Source organism: Peromyscus leucopus, chromosome 20, assembly GCF_004664715.2.
Source record: "Peromyscus leucopus breed LL Stock chromosome 20, UCI_PerLeu_2.1, whole genome shotgun sequence".
NCBI lineage: Eukaryota > Metazoa > Chordata > Mammalia > Rodentia > Cricetidae > Peromyscus > Peromyscus leucopus.
The window spans coordinates 55,365,325-55,387,173 of NC_051080.1; the positions used below are offsets into that span (position 1 = coordinate 55,365,325).

Genomic DNA, 21,849 nt, shown 5'->3' on the forward strand with positions numbered 1-21,849 from the left:
ATGATTTTTATTCTAATTGTTTTTCATTTTACATATCAACAACCATAGTTCCCTTTCTCTCCCTTCCTCCTCCCCTTCACCTCCTCCCCACCCACCCTCATGGGAGGTAAAGCCTACCATGAAGAGCCAACAAAGTCTGGCATATCAAGCTGAGGCAGGATCAAGGCCCTCCCCGCTGCATCAAGGCTGAGCAAGGTGTCCCACCATAGGGAATGGGCTCCAAAAAGCCGATTCATGCACCAGGGAAAAATTCTGGTCCCACTGCCAAAGGTCCTACAAACAGACCAAGCCACACAACTGTCACCCCCATTTAGAGGGCCTAGTTCAGTTCTAGGACTGATACTGTAGCCCAGGATGCCTTACAGTCATTATGTATCTCTATGGCTTTGAGCTTGTGACATTTCTCATGGCTTGAATCTGCAGTGCTACAATTAAAGATGTGTGCTCCCTAAGCCCCTGATGATCACTGACTGAAAAGGGATCGAAACTTGAAAAAAAAATGAGGGGGGGCATAAATCTTATTGAAGACTAAAGAGGCTGGCTATCATCTGATATTTACAGTACACAAACACTAGACTTCTCAGTCATAGAAGAATTGGTCACCATCATACCAAGAGCACAGGATTCTCTATACCAGTTCTCTGAATTCCATTTCCTACAGACTTAAGTGAAAAGGTCTAGTTAGTACTTGAAATTAAACATTTGTTTACCTAAAAAACACATGGAGCTTTATAGTCAGTAAATATGTATTATTCTCTACATTTGAAATTCTTTACTTTAATATACTTTCTTTATAATATAGTTCTGAAAAAGCACAGTTAACACAACACCTCAGAGCACATACAGAAATCTGAGAGACGTGGAAAGAATCACCTAACAGTTTTAGGCACTTCTCATCTTTGTGATACCTTGGCGGCTGGAGAATTTTCCCTCGAGTACACTGCTAGTCAACCCGTCAGATTAATCTTAGTGACAGACACTGGCATTGAATCTATTAATGTGTGCCATGTAGAATTTAATTAAGGCCACAAACAAAGGACTCTAAGCAGAAGGATGATGTCAAGCTACAGCATTGATATCAATCATGCTTGGTAGGGGCCCAGATGAGAAAGATGCTTAAGAGTCATGACCTTGGAAAAACAGACACCATCCTCCTCACAAGGTGTAAGCAAAGAGAAGTGGCAGCTTTCTGGGGAGACAGGATCTCTACAACTAGACGCCTTCCCTCTGTTCTTCCTGTCCAAAATAGAGTTCAGTGTCTTCAGGGACACATTCTGGCATTTGGATTTTGTGGACAGTATTATGTACCAGAAAGGATTTTCTTTTTTTTCTTTTTCTTTTCTTTTCTTTCTTTCTTTCTTTCTTTCTTTCTTTCTTTCTTTCTTTCTTTCTTTCTTTCTTTCTTTCTTTCTTTCTTTCTTTCTTTCTTTCTTTTTGTTGTTGTTGTTGGTGGTGGTGGTGGTGGTGGTGGGTTTTTTTTTGAGACAGGGCTTCTTTGTGTTATTTTGTTGCCTGTCCTAGATCTTGCTCTGTAGACCCAGTTGACCTCAAACTCACAGAGATCTGCCTGGTTCTGCCTCCCGAGTGCTGGGATTAAAGGCATTGCGCCACCATGTCCTGGCCAGAAAGAATTTTTACGAGAATAAACTAAAATGATATTCAAAGAAGATTGATTTTTTGAGGTATTAATTATATTATTTGTATTTTTTCTTCTGAGTAACTTCATTTTTCTTTCTTTCAAATAGTATTTTTTGAAGTTTTCTATGAAAGGTGACCAAAATAGAAATACACACATACATAGACATACACATACATATATATGTTTGGAATATATATACACACATATATGTGTAAATATGTATGTATATGTATGTTCTGGAACATATGTGTGTATATGTATGTATATATATTCCAGAACTTCTCCTGTGTCAAATAACACGAAAAGCATTCACCTACAAATCAGAAGAAACTATAGAAAGAAGTAAACTTTGTGTTCACTTCAATGACAATAATGGTCAAAATTACAGTTATTGAATGATTAAAAAATGGTTACTTTTCATACCTAAATAAGTAAATAAACACGTTGATCTGCATCCCTTGAAGAAAAAGTGAGGAACAGAAACATCTATAAATTTCTTCAGAAATGGCTTTTCTCAAATAAATTGTGGATTCTTAACAACTAAGAAAAAACATGTATATATATATATACAAAACAAAGCAAAATATAAATGCCTTCAGTGTAGAAGGTCAGGTTGCAAAATAGGGGTAAAAAGAAGAGGTTTTCATGCAGGGAAGCAAACTAAAATCTCATAATAAAAGAGGCTTCACCTAAGGCACCAAGTTTTAGAAATTCCAAAGAATAAATGTCACTTCAAAAAGGAAAATACAGTTTGAGTGGGAGGATTCTCCCCATCCTCTGACACACATCACTGACTTTTTCACAAAAGCACTAGGAAAGAGATGGTTTTCCGTTTCGTGATAGGTCATGATGTGCAGTGAATACTAGATTTGGAGAGCAGGATAAATGTTTATGTGAAGAATAAGAAACATATATATTGAAGATTGATATGATTACATTTTAAAAACAGCTACTACTTGATTCCAAAGTTCAGTGACTGCATTAGGATTTTAAAATAAAAAATGTGTTTTAAATTCTAATAAGAACAACTATTGAAGCTGAGTGTCTACTGACAATTCACTAGAAAGTTCTGCAGTGCTTAATGTAAAGACACATTTCAGAGTCTGTTTGCATTTAAGGGATATTTCATGATTCATTCATGTTTTAGCACAATGAATATGACAAAAGTATAAGAGTACATTTAATATTAGGTCACTCTTTTTTTCTTCAAAATGTACCAGCTAGCAACTCAAAAATAAAGAAACCATTTAATTTTTCAATGTACCTGATCTAAAATATGTACTCTACACTCTTACTGTGACCTCTTTTGTAACAAACAGGCATTATGGAAATAAGTAAATAAATAATAAATTTCTATTGACTGCTCCCAGAGTAGCTGAAGTTCACTGATCTGAAAATCATATATCAATTTTATTTTTATTTATTTAATTTGGACTTTTGCTTTCCCCTCTTTTTTAAAAAATATAATTGGAATTACAGAGTCATATGCTAATTCTTGGTGCTAAGCTCTGAGTGTTAGATATGGGGCCTATAACTCAACAATTAGAATTTTAAAAATTCCTATTTTTTTTTTATTATGAAAAGGTCAAAGGACACTTGAGTGAGTCTGATCTTACCTTCTACCATGTAAGTCCCAGAGATAGAACTGAGCTTATGAGGCTTGGCAGCAAGTGCTTTTACAAGTCCTTGTAATTGGAATTTTGTCCCTTTAGTTTCCTAATAAATTTTCTTACAAAATATAAATCTTATGCTTGATTAAGGCTTTTGACACTTTCTATTCCTTCTCTACTTTTAAGGAAGTTTCTCTTTGACTTCACTACTCTGTACTTAAAAATATGCACTTAATTTAACCATAATTGATAATTGGTACAAAATTAATTTGGCATAGGATTTTTTGCTAGATCTCCACTGTATTTTTATATAAACTAAAACATAATGACTAAAAGCTAATTCTTACTATTTCCTTCTTGCAGAATTTCCTCAAGGGTTTTAGCAAATACCTAATGAGTAATGGTTAGACACCAAAAATACTTTGGAAATCTTTTCAATATTAGTCTTTTAAGGAAAATTAAAAAAATCTATGCTCAAATTAAATAATAATTGTAAAACCTCCTGATAAACATTAAAAATTCTTCATAGTCTATGGCTCTAATCTCAAAACTCCAAAATTAGTAGAAATTGTAAAAGGTAGCCTATAATGTCCAAACAATGTGTCTAAACTCAAATCATATGCAAAGACTCCTACCAGAACCTTCTATTAATCAGTTATCCATAGTTTAAACAAAATATACATTAACATTAAAACAGTCCATGGAAAAATATGCATGGAGCTGCACTAAGAGTTTTAATATGTATTTTGACCTTCGTGTACAATGTTAAATAAAGAAGCTTCTACTCCACACGAAAGGGAGAGCTATAATTGATGTTTCGCGTGTCTGAATTGAAGACATTTCCCTTGTAACTATAGTATGTACTTTATTAGTTCTTACATTAGCATACAAAGTTACAGAGATATTGTATCATGTTTATATATTTGTATGATCATACTTGCTTCTAACATTGCATCCCTGTCCTACCTCATCCATCCTATTATGGGCCCCCTCTTCTGCCTAAATTAACTTCATCTTCTGTTTTCAGGTCATAAGAATTACATTTCCTTCTCTTTACTACATTCCATTTCACTGAAGATCTCCCTCTCTAAGCATTGTTGTCTGTCTGCTTTTCTCTTCTCTCTCTCTCTCTCTCTCTCTCTCTCTCTCTCTCTCTCTCTCTCTCTCTCTCACACACACACACACACACATACACGCACATTCACACAGGATCATATATTCTGCATATTATATGAATCATGTAGCATCTATCATTTTCCATATTCTTATTTTTTACTTACATATGCTTATTTTTTACTTAAAATTCTGATCTTTGTTTCCATTAATTCTTCTGTATATATAACAGGTTTATTTTTCTTTATGGGTTAAAAAATTCACATATATGTGTGTGTGGTATTGATACACATACATGTCTATGTGTATAGTTTCATAGTAACTTTACATTTCTTTATACAACTTAGGATTTGCATATCCAAGAAAGCTCATGGTAATTTTTTCCCAGTATGACATATTTTGCTTTTGGTGATGATATCCTAGTTCATAAATTTCCCAACAAAAGACACAATTCCTTCATCTACATAGCTGAAAAATCCTGTTATATACATAGTCCATATTTATTTGTCTATTCTATTGATGATGGCCATCTATGCTGGTTTTGCTCTTTTCCTTAACATGGATATTCACATTTTCCCCAAAATTGATGTTTATGCATCTGTTCTATGATGACTTGGAGCCCTTAGGATGTGTATCAAAGAACAGAATGGGTGGGTCATATGACAGATGTATTTTTCACATTTTAAAAGTTTAATTGAGTCATGCATGTTGGTTTGTACATGAGTATGTGTGTTTACATGAATATGTATGCACACTGAAGTATCACTGAAAGCATATTGATATCAGAGAATAACTTCTAGGAGATGGTACACTCCTTCTACAACTCTAAAATTAGCACAAATTGTAAAATGGTAGCATATAATGTCCAAACACTGTGTCTAAACTCAAATCATATGTAAAGACCCCCATCAGAACCTTCTATTCATCAGTTATCCACAGTTTCAACAAAATATACATTAACATTAAAATGAGCAACAGAAAAATATGAATGGGTTCCATGGGTTGAACTTGGCAGTGTTCCTCTTTCCCATATCTTCACCAGCATGTGTTTGTGTTTTCTATATTGTTGTTGCTAGTTTTAAATGACAGCCATTTGGTTGTGATGAGACAGAATCTCAAAATAGTGTAATCTAAATAGAATGAAGTAATGAAAATTGTACAGAGAGTTTAATTATGTAAACCTCTAATCATTAACATACTATAATATTTATCATAATGAGTAGACATACTCGAATACACATGTATAATAATAGGAAGCACTAAGGACCACTAACTAACTGTTAAAGAATACAAGGGCATATAGATATCAGGACTATCAATGGAAACACTAATAGAACTTAAAATTTCCTCTTAGAGTTTCAAAAGTATCAAATACTGTGATATAACATTTATGACTGAAGTATTTTAGTGGTCAGTGTTCATGAGCATATCAGTGATGAATATAACACAAATCCTATTTCTCCTGATTGTGAAAGGTAGCAAGACATTTAGGGTATATGATGATAATGTTTAAAATAGCATTTGATTTAGTAATACTTTAAATATAATTTGTGTTTAGCACCAGTTCTATCATTTCTCCAGATCAAGGGCTAATGAAAACTGTACTAACTAATGGCATCAGTTGATTGAAGCTGGTATAAAATTAGCTGTTTGTTTGTTTGTTTTTTGAGACAGAGATTCTGAGTATCCCTGGCTGTCCTGGAATCTGTGTTATAGACCAGACTAGACTCAAATGCAGAGATCTGCCTGCTTCTCCCTCCCAAGTGCTGGGATTAGGGTCATGAGCTACCACTGCCTGGCTAGGTTAGCTTTTTTATAATAATGCTCACTAGAAACTATGAATTACTTGATATTTTGATATTTATAGAAGTCAATTATTTCGCTATTTATCAAAGTCAATTCCATTAAAGAAAGAATTTCTTAATGATAAAAAGAAGTTGATGAGTAGAAAGCAGCAAATATTCTTGTATTTAAGTATGGAAAGTAATTGCCTTCAAATTTGGCCATGTTATAGGAAGAAAAATAATAGAGTTTAGCTCTGACAAAACCAAACATTCCCTTTAAATAAAACTAAAATGTGGCTAAAAGGTGCTCTTCTAGAATAATTGTAATTGAGAAACTGAACCTGAGAATTAGAAATAAAAAAAAAATAGAAACAATGGATCAGTTACTCATCGGATGTGTCACAAAAGCAGCAGTGTCAGCTGGATCCTGAGCTTTGTTTCTGGCGTTTAAAATAAGCATTTTTAGTGGAGTGATATCCTCGGGTGGTTCTTTTAAATATAAGTGAGAAAAAGCCTGATTAGAAGGAATACTGAAGAAAAAGAAATGCAGGGTAAAGTGAAAGAAGCTTTAGGGGCAAACAGCTTGAGTCTATCACTGACTACCTAGGGCTGTAAATGTTTAACTGCTTGCTTGCTCACTGGAAAAGAGAAGCAGAGAAAATAAAATAGGAAAGGAAAAGAAGAAATGAATCTGCCTTTTACAGTTCTCTGACTTACATAAATAACTCTCAAGTACTTGATGCTTCCTATCCACTGATAGTACAAATGTTGCTGGAATGATCCAGGCCATAAATTGTTTCTCTGATAATCTCACCCTTCTCCAGAACAGTGTTATCTAAAAGTTTCTTGATTCTGTTACTTTTTCTACATGTAAAGATTTGAGAAATATAATATATATTTAACAGAATTGTTTTGCATAGAAGCAATAAGAATATGAATTGTACTTATCAATCATTAGTATATTAGTGGCTTACATTGTTTGTACTCACCAAATGGTATGCAACATAAATGTGTTATTAAGGATTTTCTAATATCAAGCCCCATGGTAGATGTTTAAAATATGTTTTGGAAAGCATTATTAAATCAACACATCTGGATCCCATGTAATCTTTATTATTAGAACTACAATACTTTCAAGTTAATGAAATGTTCTGTACAAAATGATATGAAGCAAGGATATATGACATTCCTTATTCTGAAACAATGACCAGCTCTGATGTCCCTTTTTAGTCTCTCCCTTATTTACTTATTTCATGTGTTTTTCTGCATGCCTGTGTCAGTTTATGTGAACTATGTGCATGCAGGAGGCCACAGAAGTTAGAAGCAGGGGTCTGCTCTAGTGGAATTGTAGTTACAGTTTTCAGTTACCGTGCGGGTGTTGTGAAACAAACCTGGTCTTCTTCAAGAGCTAATTAAGCTCCTGACTGCTGGCCCATCCCTCCTCTCTCTATATCTACTTTTGTCTTATTTATAGCAATTTCTTTTTATTCTGGACTTCAACTTCACATGCAAAATAAGAGTATCTCCCCAAAACACATTATTTGCCATTAATAAAAATAGAGTTATGAGATTTAATGGTAAATGGATGGAGCTAGGAACCAACATTTGGGGGGAGGTAATCCAGTCCTAGAGACACAAACATTGCATATTTTCTTTTATACATGGATATTAGTTTTGATGCTTTAGATTTGTGTTTTATTTAGAATAATTACTGAGTTTAGGTAGATACAAAAGGACTAGCCAGAAGGGAGGTAAGAATTTCCCAAGGAAAGGGAGGTAGAGTACAGTGTTATAAAGAGATTAAAGGGAAATCTATAATAGGATTAAAGGGGAGGGTATGTGAGAACGATGCAAAAGAGGGATATAGGGAAGGGCAACTAACACTAAAGGCCTCATGAAAAGTCACATGGAAACCTACTATTGTCTATTGTAGAAACTTCCTAAAATATATACATGCATGAAAGGAATGTAGAGTTCCCATCAAATAGAGGAGACAATGCCTCATCTACCCATTATATGCAACCAAGTGGTAACCCCAGCATCAAGAACACATTACATTTTGCTGAGCTCTTTGTCCAAGGGAAATTAGGCTGGTGCTCAAATAGAAGTCTTACCCCTGCTGAATATACTTTGTATGCTGCTGGGGGAGAAAAGTAATCACTAATATCACATAGCTGTGAATTGTGTGGCCTATAATAGTGACCTGCCTGCAGAATGTAGTGGTGTAACAGAGTCACCAATGTTATGGGAGTAACCAATCACTTTTTGCTTGGATTGAAGGCCCACTTCAAAATATTAACCCATACCTGATACAGTTAAAATGGCTAGGAATTTGACACTTAGATAGGCCATGAGCCCTAAGGGAAAAAAACCTACTGCTATAAATCTGCTAAATGAACACAGCAATAAAATAAGTAGCAGTTACATACTATACCTGTATATCAGGATAACTCTTAGTCCTCATCAGATAAACTTCTTGCAATTGATGTTAATTAACACAGAGAACCAAAAGTGGACAATCTGTAGAGAGCAAGAAACTCTGGAGCACTCAGTCCTAAATGGGATATTTTTTTATCAAAGCATCTCTGAATCTGAATCTTGAATCAAACATTTGAGTGGCCATTAAGGTTTATGACTGCTTATAGCTAAATGATAGATGTTATCAGTGTATTTGTGGTTATTATGGTTGGTACCTTGAAAGTTCTGCAAAAGCCTATGTCGAAGGCTTGCTTTCCAGCCAGAAGAATGGTTGGGATGTAGTAAAAATCTAGAAGATGAAGTTTTCCAGTTCCCTGACTGCCATGCAGTGAGACATTTTGCTGCTGAAAAACTCCTTGTCGTGTTTGTCCACCACAGGTTAAAAGAAAGAAACCTAAGTATCCTTAGACAAAATTCTCTGAAACCCGGCACTAAAACAATGTTTTTCTCCCATACGTTGATTATCCCAATTGTTTCAATCATAGCTAAGGAAAACTAACACATCTGTCTTGTCAGATACTGGCACAGACTGTTCATCTGGAACACAATTGTAGGTAGAAATGAATGCCAAAATCATTGATGAACCTTGTTTCATTAAAGTTTTAGAAGTTATAAGTAGAAACTCTTACAGGTAACTAAAGAATCAAAATAATGTAAGGAAAATAAGTAGACAATAGAACATCCTTGGAAACATAGAAAAAATATTTTAAGGAGAGATAAAACTAGGATGCATTCCATTTTTTTCTAAGATTTTTATATATATGCAATGTTATGTGTCTGTGTGAGTGTATGCCATGTATACACAGGTGTCAATAAGGGTAGAAGAAGGCTTCAGATCTCATGAAGAAGTAACAGGCACTTGTATGCTCTGGGACAGCATCAAGCACCCTTAACCATTGATACATCTTTCCAGCCTTGAATATATTAAATTCTGAAGACTGGTACAATAGTTTGAGAATTGTTCCTTAAATTTGGTAAATTATTATTAATAATTATGCTTATTAGTTTTCCACATCTGAGATGAAACAGGTGAGATAAGGTGTTTATAAGGAAGAAATATTTATTTTGGATATGGGTTCAGGGACTTTTAGTCAAGGTCCCTCAGATCCATTGCTTTTGACCTATGGTTACCCATCATGTCAAGAAGCCAAGCTGCTCCACAGATAAAAAACAGGGAACATAAAATGGAAAATTGTTCTCCAGATTTGGTAAATTGCAATATTACCTTGAAAACAATAGATTCAAATAAATATTAGAGCCAAGTCAGGTAGGTAAGAATAGAAAGGAAGAGGCAATCATCATACTACAGGTTAACTTTTTCAGAGCCTTTTGTACAGGAGTAATTAGGTCGGAAGTACAGCGGAAGATAAAGCAGACTTGGGAGATGTTTGTTCATTGGATCATGTTTATCCTACCAAGAGCTAATAAGGCATGACTTTGTGGAAAACAATGGGTGAGATTTATTAGAAGCAAATTGATAATACATAAAATGCACCTAATCATGCACTGTGGTAAATTTTATTCACCAGTATTTTATAAGCATTGAGTGTCTCAATAATATCAGTTCTAATGGCTGAACACAATAATACAATTTAATACAAGTTTTAAATGTACAACCATGACAAAAATTGACTTGTGTGATGAATGTCTCTCAGTGTTCTGTAAACAGCTCTGGGTGAAAAGGCAGACAGTGTTTGGAGGAAAATGAAATCTTCAGTTACTGATACTGTTAACATATTTTCCACTGTAAATAAAACCATATCAGCTTGACTCAGGAGGGTAAATTCAATAATATAGGGCTACAGTTAAAGAGATTTAAAAATAATTGAAATGTAATCTATGATATTTCAGGTTAATTCCTTAAATTGGTAATGTGGAATCTTTTAAATTAGTCACAGATAGGCTGTATTAAATTTCTGGAAAATAAGAACTTACAGCCTTAAAATTGGTGAGCTGGGAATTTATATTTATATTATAAAAATCTTTATACTATCTAATAAAGATAAATTTTTCCTATATCAGAAATCTTTCTCAAACTCATGTAATCCGAAAAAATAAATATATAAATCCCCTGCTTTCTTGAATTAAGCATATTTGAAGTATTTAACTTGTCAAATCTCTCATCTGAACACTTAATCATTTGGCTTGATCCTGTGTCATATTTGCTTCCATCACTGTTAGAGTTTAAGGAAATAGTTGTGGTATTCGCCTATCCATGAACTAATTGTATGTATAACAAAATCATCAACGGTAAACTTCTTATGTAATGCCAACTTTGTGACATACTTTTGTTCTTTATGTAGATGTTTATTAAATTTATAATTCAAATCATGGTCAAATTTTACATCAAAAACAGAAGTTTTACAGACACACACACATATACATATATATGTATAATGAGAATTGAAAAATAACTTATTGTCTATTTTCTTTTTAATATAATAATGACATTTTAATCCTACTTGGTTGCAAAACTTATTATCCCAGTAGAGACAAAAGGATCTCAAAATTGAACCAATCTATGTATATAGGGAAAACCTGCCTTTAAAACAGGAGGAAAGGAATGGCTGTTTAAAATACTACATTAATCATGTTTTATATTTTATTTAGTTGACTCTATCAATCTTTTCCTTAGGGGCGTGTTTTCCATTTGTCTTTTGATGTTGGAAAGGTTTTCTCTGCTATGATCTGATAAGGTTTTGCTCTATTTGTTTTATCATTCAGTTTTGATATTTACTCCTTTACAGTCATCTTGAAAATACTCTGTGAAAATTGTCTAGATAATTGATATCAATCATCTTACATTATAATATTACCACAGACTGAAAGCTGTAATAATTATCATAGAAAGATAAAAAGATGGAACTTATTAATAATATAGACAGATACATCCCTCTGAAGTGAAAGGGATGCACTGCACACTACAGGGAGTGTTCACTGTCCACCCACCTGCATTAAGGAGAAGGATGGAGACCACAGTCATCATCTCCACAGTTATCCAAATGGACTACACACATAGAATTTTTCTTTCTTTTTCTTCCTTTTCTTTCTTTGTTTCTTTCTTTCTTTTTTCCCTTCCTTCCTTCCTTCCTTCCTTCCTTCCTTCCTTCCTTCCATCCTTTCTTTCTTCCATTCTCCCCCGCCCCCTGCTTTTTGTTTTTCAGGACAGGGTTTCTCTACATAGCCCAGGCTGTCTGGAACTCACCCTGTAAACCAAGCTGTCCTTGAACTCATAGAGATCCACCTGCCTTTGCCTCCCAAGTGTTGAGATTAAAGGCATGCAGCACCATAGCCAGCTTAGAATGTTTTTCCTTTATTAAACACTTACTGAAAATAATTCCAAATAAATAAATACAATCGTGAAACTTTCAGTTGTCTACTGATCACGCTTATTTTATCTGTAATTTAAAAAATATTAATGATTTTTGAACCCACATTGATTTCGTATTTCTGTGATAGGAAAAATAGACATGTAATACAAATGATTATTCAACCATTTGTAATGATTGCCACACCTTTGGTAAAAGCACTGACCCACCTCATTTAACAGAAGTCTAGGGGAATTATATCCACTGAGAGCTCAGGACAAGTTTGATTAGGCTTTTCTGTACCAAAGTCTCACTATCTTAGTTTAAGGCCATTCTTTTCTGTAACAGACTGTGTCTATGATGTCCCTTGGCCATTTTCTCCCTGTCTATGGGAATTGAGAGTTCCAGAAACCTAGTGTTTTATATTCTTGCTATTTCTTTGGCTGAACATAAAATAGGGGTTTTGATGTTGATGCCATGTAGTTCTATGTACTCTGGCTTCTGCAGAATTGACTGAATCTGTGGGAGATAAATTTGTTAACTTTAAAGGAGGTTAGAAATGTCTGAAGCTTTATAGTTGCTGATGATGTCTATATCCTCAAAACTGTGGTGTACATACAGATAGGTCATTAGTCTCTATTAAGTTTTTCACTGCAGAGCAACTGATAGCATTTAATCAAACAGTAAAACAATACCATGTTACAGTTTCAAAGCTACATGTTACAAAGCACTATGTTCAGTTTCAAGGATGATCATCTTTTTTAAACCCCAGTATCTATAAGAAGATGATTTTTTTCCTAATCCAGAAACTTGATCTTCATTAGTTCTTTTTTATTTTTTGAAAATGCATTCTTTTCTCATACAATGCATCCCAACCACAGTTTCCTCTCCCTCCATTTTTTCCTCCTCCTTGGATCTACTACCTTTTCTTTCATTCCCTTTAGAGAAAGAGCAAATCTCCAAGTTGAAAATTTTATAGTTGCTGAATGAACTCTGAAGGTAACAAAGAATTTCTAAGTAAGTTTTACATAGATTTCACATACTTCCACAAACACTCTCCAGTGATCTGGGAATACTGCCTGGTATATAGCTGTTCTGAGCAGTGAACAGTTAGCTCAGAGCTTTAACAGACAATTTTCCCACCTCTATTGTGGTATTTCTCTTTACTGCTGTAGGAATATTGTGCATAAGATTTTATTCCTTTATTCACCCTGAACATGGATAGATGACAGATTGACAGCATTGTGATTCCTGTGAAACCTTAAAAAAAAGGAGTACAAAAGGGTACAACTACTATATTCTTCTGCACAGACAATACTTGGGACACCCATGACAAGAAATTTCTTTTTTGGACAATACATTAGAAAAGACAAACTAGATAGCAGGTCATATCTGTTCCTTTCATTAAATACTTTTCAAAGAAGTTAAATGGAATTAAGACATGATAATACATGTGAACATATTTGTTATTTATTTTTTATGTGGTAGAACATAAGAGGTACTAGGTATAATATATTGAATGACACTTACTGAACAAACTAATTGAAATAATATTTTCTGATACATTAAAACATGTAGAATCAAACAAAAGTTTTAAAACTTAAGTTTGAGCCAGGCTGTGGTGGCACACACCTTTAATCTCAGGATTCAAGAGCAAAGGCAGGCAGATCGATATGAGTTCAAGGCCTGCCTGGTCTACAAAGTGAGGTCCAAGACAGCTTGGGCCATTATACATAGAAACCGTGTCTCAAAATAAAAGAAACAAACAAAAACATATGTTTGAACAACTTACTATGGTTTTGTAAAGAGGTAAATAAGTTAATAAATAATTCTGAGGCCAAACTCAGAGTATAATGTAATGCAATTAATATAGAGTATCAACTATAACAACTGCTGTGGGATATCATTCTGTATGCTGTGAACATGTGTTGCTCTGATTGGTTGATAAATAGAATGTTGATTGGCCAGTATCCAGGCAGGAAGTACAGGCAGGATAAGCAGACAAGGATAATTCTGGGAAGAGGAAGGCTGAGAGAGGAGATGCCAGCCAAACACAGAGGAAACAAGATGACAAGGCAGAACTGAGAAAAGGTACCAAGCCATGTGGTTAAACATAGATAAGAATAATGGGTTAATTTAAGTGTAAAAGCTACTCAGTAATAAGTCTGAGCTGATGGCCATACAGTTTATAATTAATATAAGCCTCTGTGTGTTTATTTGGATCTGAGTGGCTGTGGACTGAGCAGGACATGGGAAAACTTCCAGTTACAAACAACAATGAAAATATTTATTGGCTTTGTAAGGCAAAAATATTTTTGTATTTTTATTAGAATTAAATTAGTAAGATTTGTCAACTAATCATCATTCTAGCATCCTTACAAAAATGAAAACTCATGGCAGTTGGCATATGACACATTTAGAAACATTTAAATATGTATATTCACAAATTGCAAAATATGATTATCATCCCATTCTAAATAATAAGGTTCATCCTTTTATATTATCCTATCCTTGCCATATGAAGCACTAATATAGGTATTATAAACTTAGTATTTTTATTGCTTTATAAAATAATCTTTACTAAGACAGTAAAATATTCATTTGCATATAAATAATAATTTTATGGATTATGTCCTAAGTAATTAAATAAAGCTTGCATCTGCCTTCATGCATTTTCCTGTGTTTTATTCCTTTCAAAACATGATATATATTACTTATTCCCTCCTTATCTGTTCCAGTGGCTTGCTGTACTCTTATCTATATCAGCTGAGCTTTAACCAACATTCATTAATATTTGTAATGTGCCAAGAATGTGCTGAAACTGGAGACAGGTATACAAATGTATAAAATTTATCACACAACCTCAAGGTTCCTGCAGATTTTTGTGAGTAAAATATCCAAAATATGGAGACCAATATTGAAACATATGGATACTCTGAGCATAAAGACAAAAGGCTATAACATTAAGTGCAACTTTGTATTTTTGAAATTATTTTCTAAAAATGATTGCATCTGTACAAATTTGGGAAGAAATGGACTAAGATTCATACACAGAATGTGCTGAACAAAACAGAGAAACTGGAGTGGAGCTGGAGTCATTTAAAACACATCATTCATGAGAAATCTGAAATATGTTCATATGACAGTTCTGTAAATTCACACAACTCAGCTGGAAACAAGACTGGAGATTCAGGCATTTGTGGAGACTATGCTATTCATTGCTAAACTATGAAAAGTACAAAGTATTACCTCTTTCTGTCTAACAACATTCAAACCATTGAAGCTTTTCTTATAAATAGGGTAAAATATTGCTATCTTCTTTGAAATGAAGACACAACATGAAAGTCGATAAATCCACATGTGTATGTCCAAATCCATATTTTCATTATAACATTGTGTTTAAGGAGTGGATTGATCCTTAGGTTAGAAATTTCTTCTCCCCTTTCTTTTCCCAATTCCTCTCCACTTCCTTTCCCCTCAAGATCCACTCTCTTTCTGTCTCTCATCAGAAAACAAACAAGCTTCTAAAGGATAATAGCAAAATATAACAATGGAATAGGACAAAACAAACAGAATAAAAGGAGCCCAAGGAAAGACACAAGAAACATATATAGATATAGAGACCCACTCATTTGCCTGTTCAGGAATCCTATAAAAAGCACTAAACTGGAAGCCATAATATATACCCAAAGGACATGTTTGGTGAAAAGAGAGAAAAATATAGATAAAATAAGAAATTTTTTAAAAAGATAATTTAAAAATTCCCTGGCACAACAGTATAACAAATTCTCTCTTTAACAAGAAAGTAATTATGGAATTAGAATATTTCAATGATTAAATACATCCACTCTGTGGAAACCCAAAGGTAAAGAAATTCTATCTGACCAATAGGCAGAAATGATACTGCTTGCATCATGTTTCCTAAAACATAACATCCTTCTTTTGTTGTTGCTGTTTTTTCTGTTTTGTTTTGTTTTTTTGTTGTTGTTGTTTGGTTTTGGTTTTGGTGGGGTTTTTTTGTTTGTTTTGGCGCGCGGGGGTGGGGGGGTAAGACAGGGTTTTTCTGTATAGTTTTGGTGCCTGTCCTGGATCTCACTCTGTAGACAGGCTGGCCTCGAACTCATAGAGATTCGCCTGGCTCTGCCTCCCAAGTGCTAGGATTAAAGGCATGTGCCACCACTGCCCGGCTACATCCTTCTTTATAAATATGTTTAAGGAATTATTTAATATTTACAAGGTTACAGCACAGCATTCTCTTATTGCAACTCAGATGTTCCCAAAGAATGACTGCTGTGGATATCACTCTATATAAATAAAACACTGATGGCCAGTGACCAGACAGGAAGTATAGGCGGGACAAGGAGAGAGGAGAATTGGGGAAACAGGAAGAAGGAGAGAGAGACACTGCAGCCACCGCCAGGACAAACAGCATGTAAAGACACCGGTAAGCCACAAGCGATGTGGCAAGGTATAGATTTATAAAAATGGGTTAATTTAAGATATAAGAACAGTTAGCAAGAAGCCTGCCATGGCCATACAGTTTATAAGTAATATAAGTGTCTGAGTGATTATTTTATATGTGGATTGTGGAACTGCGGGGCTTGATGGAATCTGGAGAGAAGCTCTCCAGCAACAAATGACTGCCTAGATTCTGAGCTGTATGCATTTGCTCCCAATCATGCTTAGAATTTCAAAGATTGAGTTGAAAACAGATCCTACAATTCAAAACAACCAGTAAGATGCATTGATGTTCTCAGAAAAAAAGAAAAAAGTAACATATATGATAAGTAGAATTGAAATGGTCTAACTCTTTTTTCTATGCTCAGTATTTATTAAAACAAATTTCTGTAGCATTCTTAAATACATTGTAAGATATATTTATCTTTGTTCAAATTATTTTAACACGTATTGCAGTTTGTTCTTGTTTTAGTCTTACTTTTGTACTATGATATACTTGAATGGGTTTGTTTAAGTGCAAATTGAAGACAGGCATTTAAAACTTCTCCAGAGTATATACAGATTGGAATGGTCAATTGTTTCAACACATTTTTGAAACTGGCCAGGGTTATTTTTTTCATCAACTCTTGCTTTTTGAAAACTTACACATGATTTTCTAGGGTAAGAAAATTCCCTTAATACTATTGTGACTAAACAAAAGAAAGTTTCTGTGAATGTTGCACAATATTAGAGTTCTCAGCCACATTTCTTATACTACTGAATTAAATTATAAAAATCATGGTGATCAACATGGAGACAGCCATCTGGTCAAGGTGCCAAGAATAAGAGTTACTGGAAGCTCAGCACTAAAGGGAACATATATACAGAACCCCTTCCTCCCCAAATGTCTTTTGGATACAGAAGAACAGCTGCACATACGAATGCACACTGGTTCTGACAGCATGAACAAAACCCAAGCAAGCTAAGCCAGACCGAATCCCAGCATGAGGAGGGGAGTTGGGCAGTCAGTCTCACCCATGCTGGGGAGCTATTGGCAATTGTTAGCTTCTACAAGAGAGAAAAGCAGTTTTTAAGAGTGGAGCCTCTGGTAAGTCAAACACTCTCCAGTGAAAGACCACACACCCAATAACATCTGGTCAGAACAAAATGGTCTTTCTTGATTGGCTAGTAAATAAATAAATAAATAAATAAATAAATAAATAAATAAATAAATAAATAAATATAAATAAAGAAGAGACAGAAGAAGACTATGCAAATTTGAGTAGGTTGGAGAGTGAAGATGGGGACATGAATCTAGGAGGAGTTGGGGTAGAGGAGCGAATACAATCAAAGTATATATAAAATTCTCAAAGAACAAGTAAAGCTACTTTTAAAGGGTATCTGTATGTAACTGAGCCGTGTTAATCATATGTAGAAAGGCATAAGAAACATGGTCACTATTTGTTCCATAAAGACGTTTCTTATTAACTGGGCTCTTATCAACTTTTGACATTTGTTTGTTTGTATGACCTAGTATGGATTATTATTTCTCAAATTCATTGTTTCAGAAAACATGATGGCCTTCTTCTTCCTGTTTAGAATTCACACTAAACTGCACATAAGAGCAACATTCTGTGAATTAATGTTTTCAAACAGTGATGAGAAACTCTTGTGGGCAACAAGAATATATTATAGAGATTCAGCTGTGTATTAAAGCTATATTTTGACCAGCCAATAGTCTGGCAAAAGGCAAGCTATTTATTATGAATATTTGGTGTTATCCAGCTTATATTATTTCAGCTGTCTTCTGCTACGAAATTCTTGCATGCCCAAATATTCCCAGACCTTTTGGCAAATACTTCAGCTCCTCAGACCTGGTGAACTTTTAGGTAACTAACTCCACCCTCCTCCTCCCTGAACCTAGGAGACAAGCTGGCTGGAGATATGGATAGCTTTGCTTCTCATGCAAATGAAGCTCAGAGCAACCCCTTGCTCCATGCCTAGGGGCATGGCAGAGAGAGTGACTGAGGACAACAGGGCATTTTACATAACCAGGTGCTGTAAAGACTGGAATTCCATAGGCAAACACAGGACCGCAGAGAGAGGAGAGAAGACTGAAAGGTGAGGCAGGAACAGAGTACATAGAACCACGTGGCCAGAGAGAAGAGAGGAAGACAGAAGTTCAGTAGGGGACAAAGCAGATCTCTTGTAGAGTTTATCAGTGCCAGGGGTAAGGAGCCAGGAAGAATACAGATGGAGGACAAGGGATGGAGGAGGAAGATCAGGTCAAAAGCATGAGAGTTTACTAAAACTATGAGGACAGGATAACTGGGCACAGAGAAGAGCTGAATGTGAGGACAGGGCTGAAACTGTGTAGACAGAATTGACTGAGAAGAATAAAGTGAACAGACTAAAGAACTCAGTGTATCTAGATTCATTCCCATGCTGCTGGTAGTGTCACTTCTGGACCCCTGAGGTAGTATAATATTAAGGCTGGTCCTTAATATTATACAAACAATGTAAGCTAATATTAGATAATAAGAAGGAAAAATGAAGAAATAAAAAGCTGGATATTAAGATAAAAATAATGCATATAAATTTCAAAATTCAAAGTTTGATTCTAAGAAATTTAATAGAAAATTATTTTTATTACATTACAAAGAGCTTCCTAAAGTCTATATTATTAAAAAAAAAAGCAGGGATTTCACCCTACATTGCTTTAATTTAATGTTCTATAGTAGCATAATAAAGTTAGTAACAATACAAAACTTCTGGTGAATATTAACTAAAGATGTGTTACATTTTTTTTATGCTGTGAAATATTTCTTTAATGATTCAAAGATGTGTTGCATTCTTTTATGTTACATTTGTTTAACTCCGTAAAGCTGTGTTACTTTGCCTGTCCAAAATACCTGATTGGTCTAAAAAAGAACCAAATAGCCAATAGCTAGGCAGGAGAGAGAAATAGGCAGGGTTTGATATGGATTCACAACACGCCCCCATGGTTGGACATGGTTGTGCATGCCTGGCAGACCAAGTCACATCTGCCTAGTCATTTCTGGGTCAAAACATCTTGCGTGACCAGGACACCAAGGCTTTGTGTGGTTGCTTAAAGCATGCAGCCAGCACAACCACGTGGTCTATGTGCATGCATGGAATAGCCACATGGGCCTGTGTGCGCAGGTGTGGTCCAGCCTTTATAAGCTGGCACCATGATTCCCGGCTCTCTCTTTACTCATGTGTCTTTCCACAGGCCTGTGCACCTCTGTCTCTTCACCTGATCTTAATAAAACTCTTGTTAGTGGATTTTGTCATGTTTCACGACATTTCCTTGCAGGGTAAGAGCACAGCAAATAACCAACAGGGTTAACATGTGAAGAGAATAAATAGGAGGAGAAGAGAGAGGGGGAGGAGTGAGAAGAAGAGGAGGAAAGGAGGACACCTTGGACCAGCCACAAAGCCACACAGCCAACTATGGAATAAGAAATAAAGGTACATAGAACAGAGAAAAGTAAAAAGTCCAGAGGCAAAACATAAAAGAGAAATGGGATAATTTAAGTTAGAAAAGCTGGCAAGAAACAAGCCAAGCTAAGGCTAGGCATTCATATGTAAGAATAAGTCTCTATATATTTATTTGGAAGCTGGGTGGCAGGCCCTCAAAGAGTATAAAAAGTAAACAAACAAACAAACAAACAAAAACCAGCTACAACTTTTGGTGAAGATCACAGTTGGATTTATATTTTTCAGCCTTTTATTTTATACTGGAGAAATTGATTATTACTGTTTGATATTTCAGTTCTATTCACAGGGAAGAAATGTGGGATTTGGAGAAGATTATCACAATCTTTTGTTTTATTAGATGGCAGTAAACAGATCTAACTAAAAATACACAGTACCACTGTCAGAATGGTTCAGTGAGACAGTGGCTGGTGCTGAAACACATGAATCATGGTGAAAGGGGACGTATCTGTAATAGGTATGTGTAGCTTCCAACTCATAAGAAGTATGCATATCAGTTCCGCAAGCTTGAAGGATAATAGCCCAGAATGGAAAAGAAAATAAGCTTTGAAGTTGAGATTTTCCAGTACTTTCTGATGAGAGCTCAGCTCACATTTTTACACCACTTCATGAGAGCCTAAACAAGTAACCCAAGTGAGATCATTAAGATTTTCCACCTACAGAGCTATAGAACCACATATTTGTCTCATATTAGATTAGGAAAATGATGGTAAGTTGTTATTACAGTTCCAGAACATGATATACAGCAAAGATACCAGAGTGTGGTGGCCAATCTTTCACTGCTACCTGATTTACTTTGTCATATATTTATAATTCAAACATTTCAAAACTGCATTTGAAAACTTAGTGTCAATTTTTCCTGAAGAAAAAAAAGATGACAGAAATTTAACAATGACAGACAGAAATAGAGGGTTCTATTTATAATAACAATTAAAGCTATTGAGATATTTTTGAAAACAAATTTATAAAACTTGACAGCTAAACCAAAAAACATGCTAACATCAAAATTCACCACCTGTTATTATATTTTTCAATATACATTGTACTTGTCTGGAATGTAAACCACCCCATAAATAACTTTGTGCTTAATGAATAGGATATAAAATTTCTCTTAAAAAGCACTTAGAAAATATTCGGGTTCCTAACATCCTAAGTACTGTCAAAATTACACTTAAAGTTTTGTGATGGTAGTAATGAATAAACTTGCCAAAACTAATAAAAAATACTTAGCTATTGAAAAATATTTCACAAAAATGATTACAATGAAGAATGTCTCTGAATTCATTTTCTCTTGAAAGACAAAAAAGTTCAGAAATGTATGCAGTAGAAAACTGTCTTTAGAACTTCTACATAGGATATTATTTATGATGCATATTTTATTTTTTAATATTTTATTTTATTTCTCTGGTAAAATATATTTTCAAGAAAGAAATAAAACACTGGATCAGATAACATTTATTTTGCAACTTTCTCAGATGCAAAATGTTTAAATTTGTGTTGTTGGATTTGTGGCGGGGGTTGTGATTGCTTTCTAGTATGTTCTGTAAACATCCTATTATACATTGCATTAGTATATAGGTTAGAAAAAACTGTCCAACAATGTCACTCAGTACTGCATTGTGCATAGAAATAATAATAATAAAGTATTATTTGTACATATATTAATGGCAATGTTAGATCTGACAGGCTAAATTTTGAAAACATAGTCCTAGAAAGAAATATTGAAATCTGATAGAATACTACTGTGAGTAAGGGGACAGACTTACTTATATAATGTAAATACCCTTGCTGAATAATAAAAAATATAAGTCCATGACTTCTATGATAAATATTCAAGATAGATTATTTTTATCATTAGACATTTCATTCATTTAAAAATAAAAATATGTATTTCTATATATCAGTGTCCTCAACAGTGCTTAGATTTCTCTATACAACCCTATTACTCTTTGACCACACTG

General features: G+C 34.5%; 1 protein-coding gene across 6 annotated transcripts in view; it reads right to left on the reverse strand.

Annotated features, from left to right (window-relative positions):
* Csmd3 (CUB and Sushi multiple domains 3) overlaps positions 1–21,849 on the reverse strand; it is a 1,154,880-nt gene that overhangs the window by 951,468 nt on the left and 181,563 nt on the right. The window lies entirely within an intron of this gene.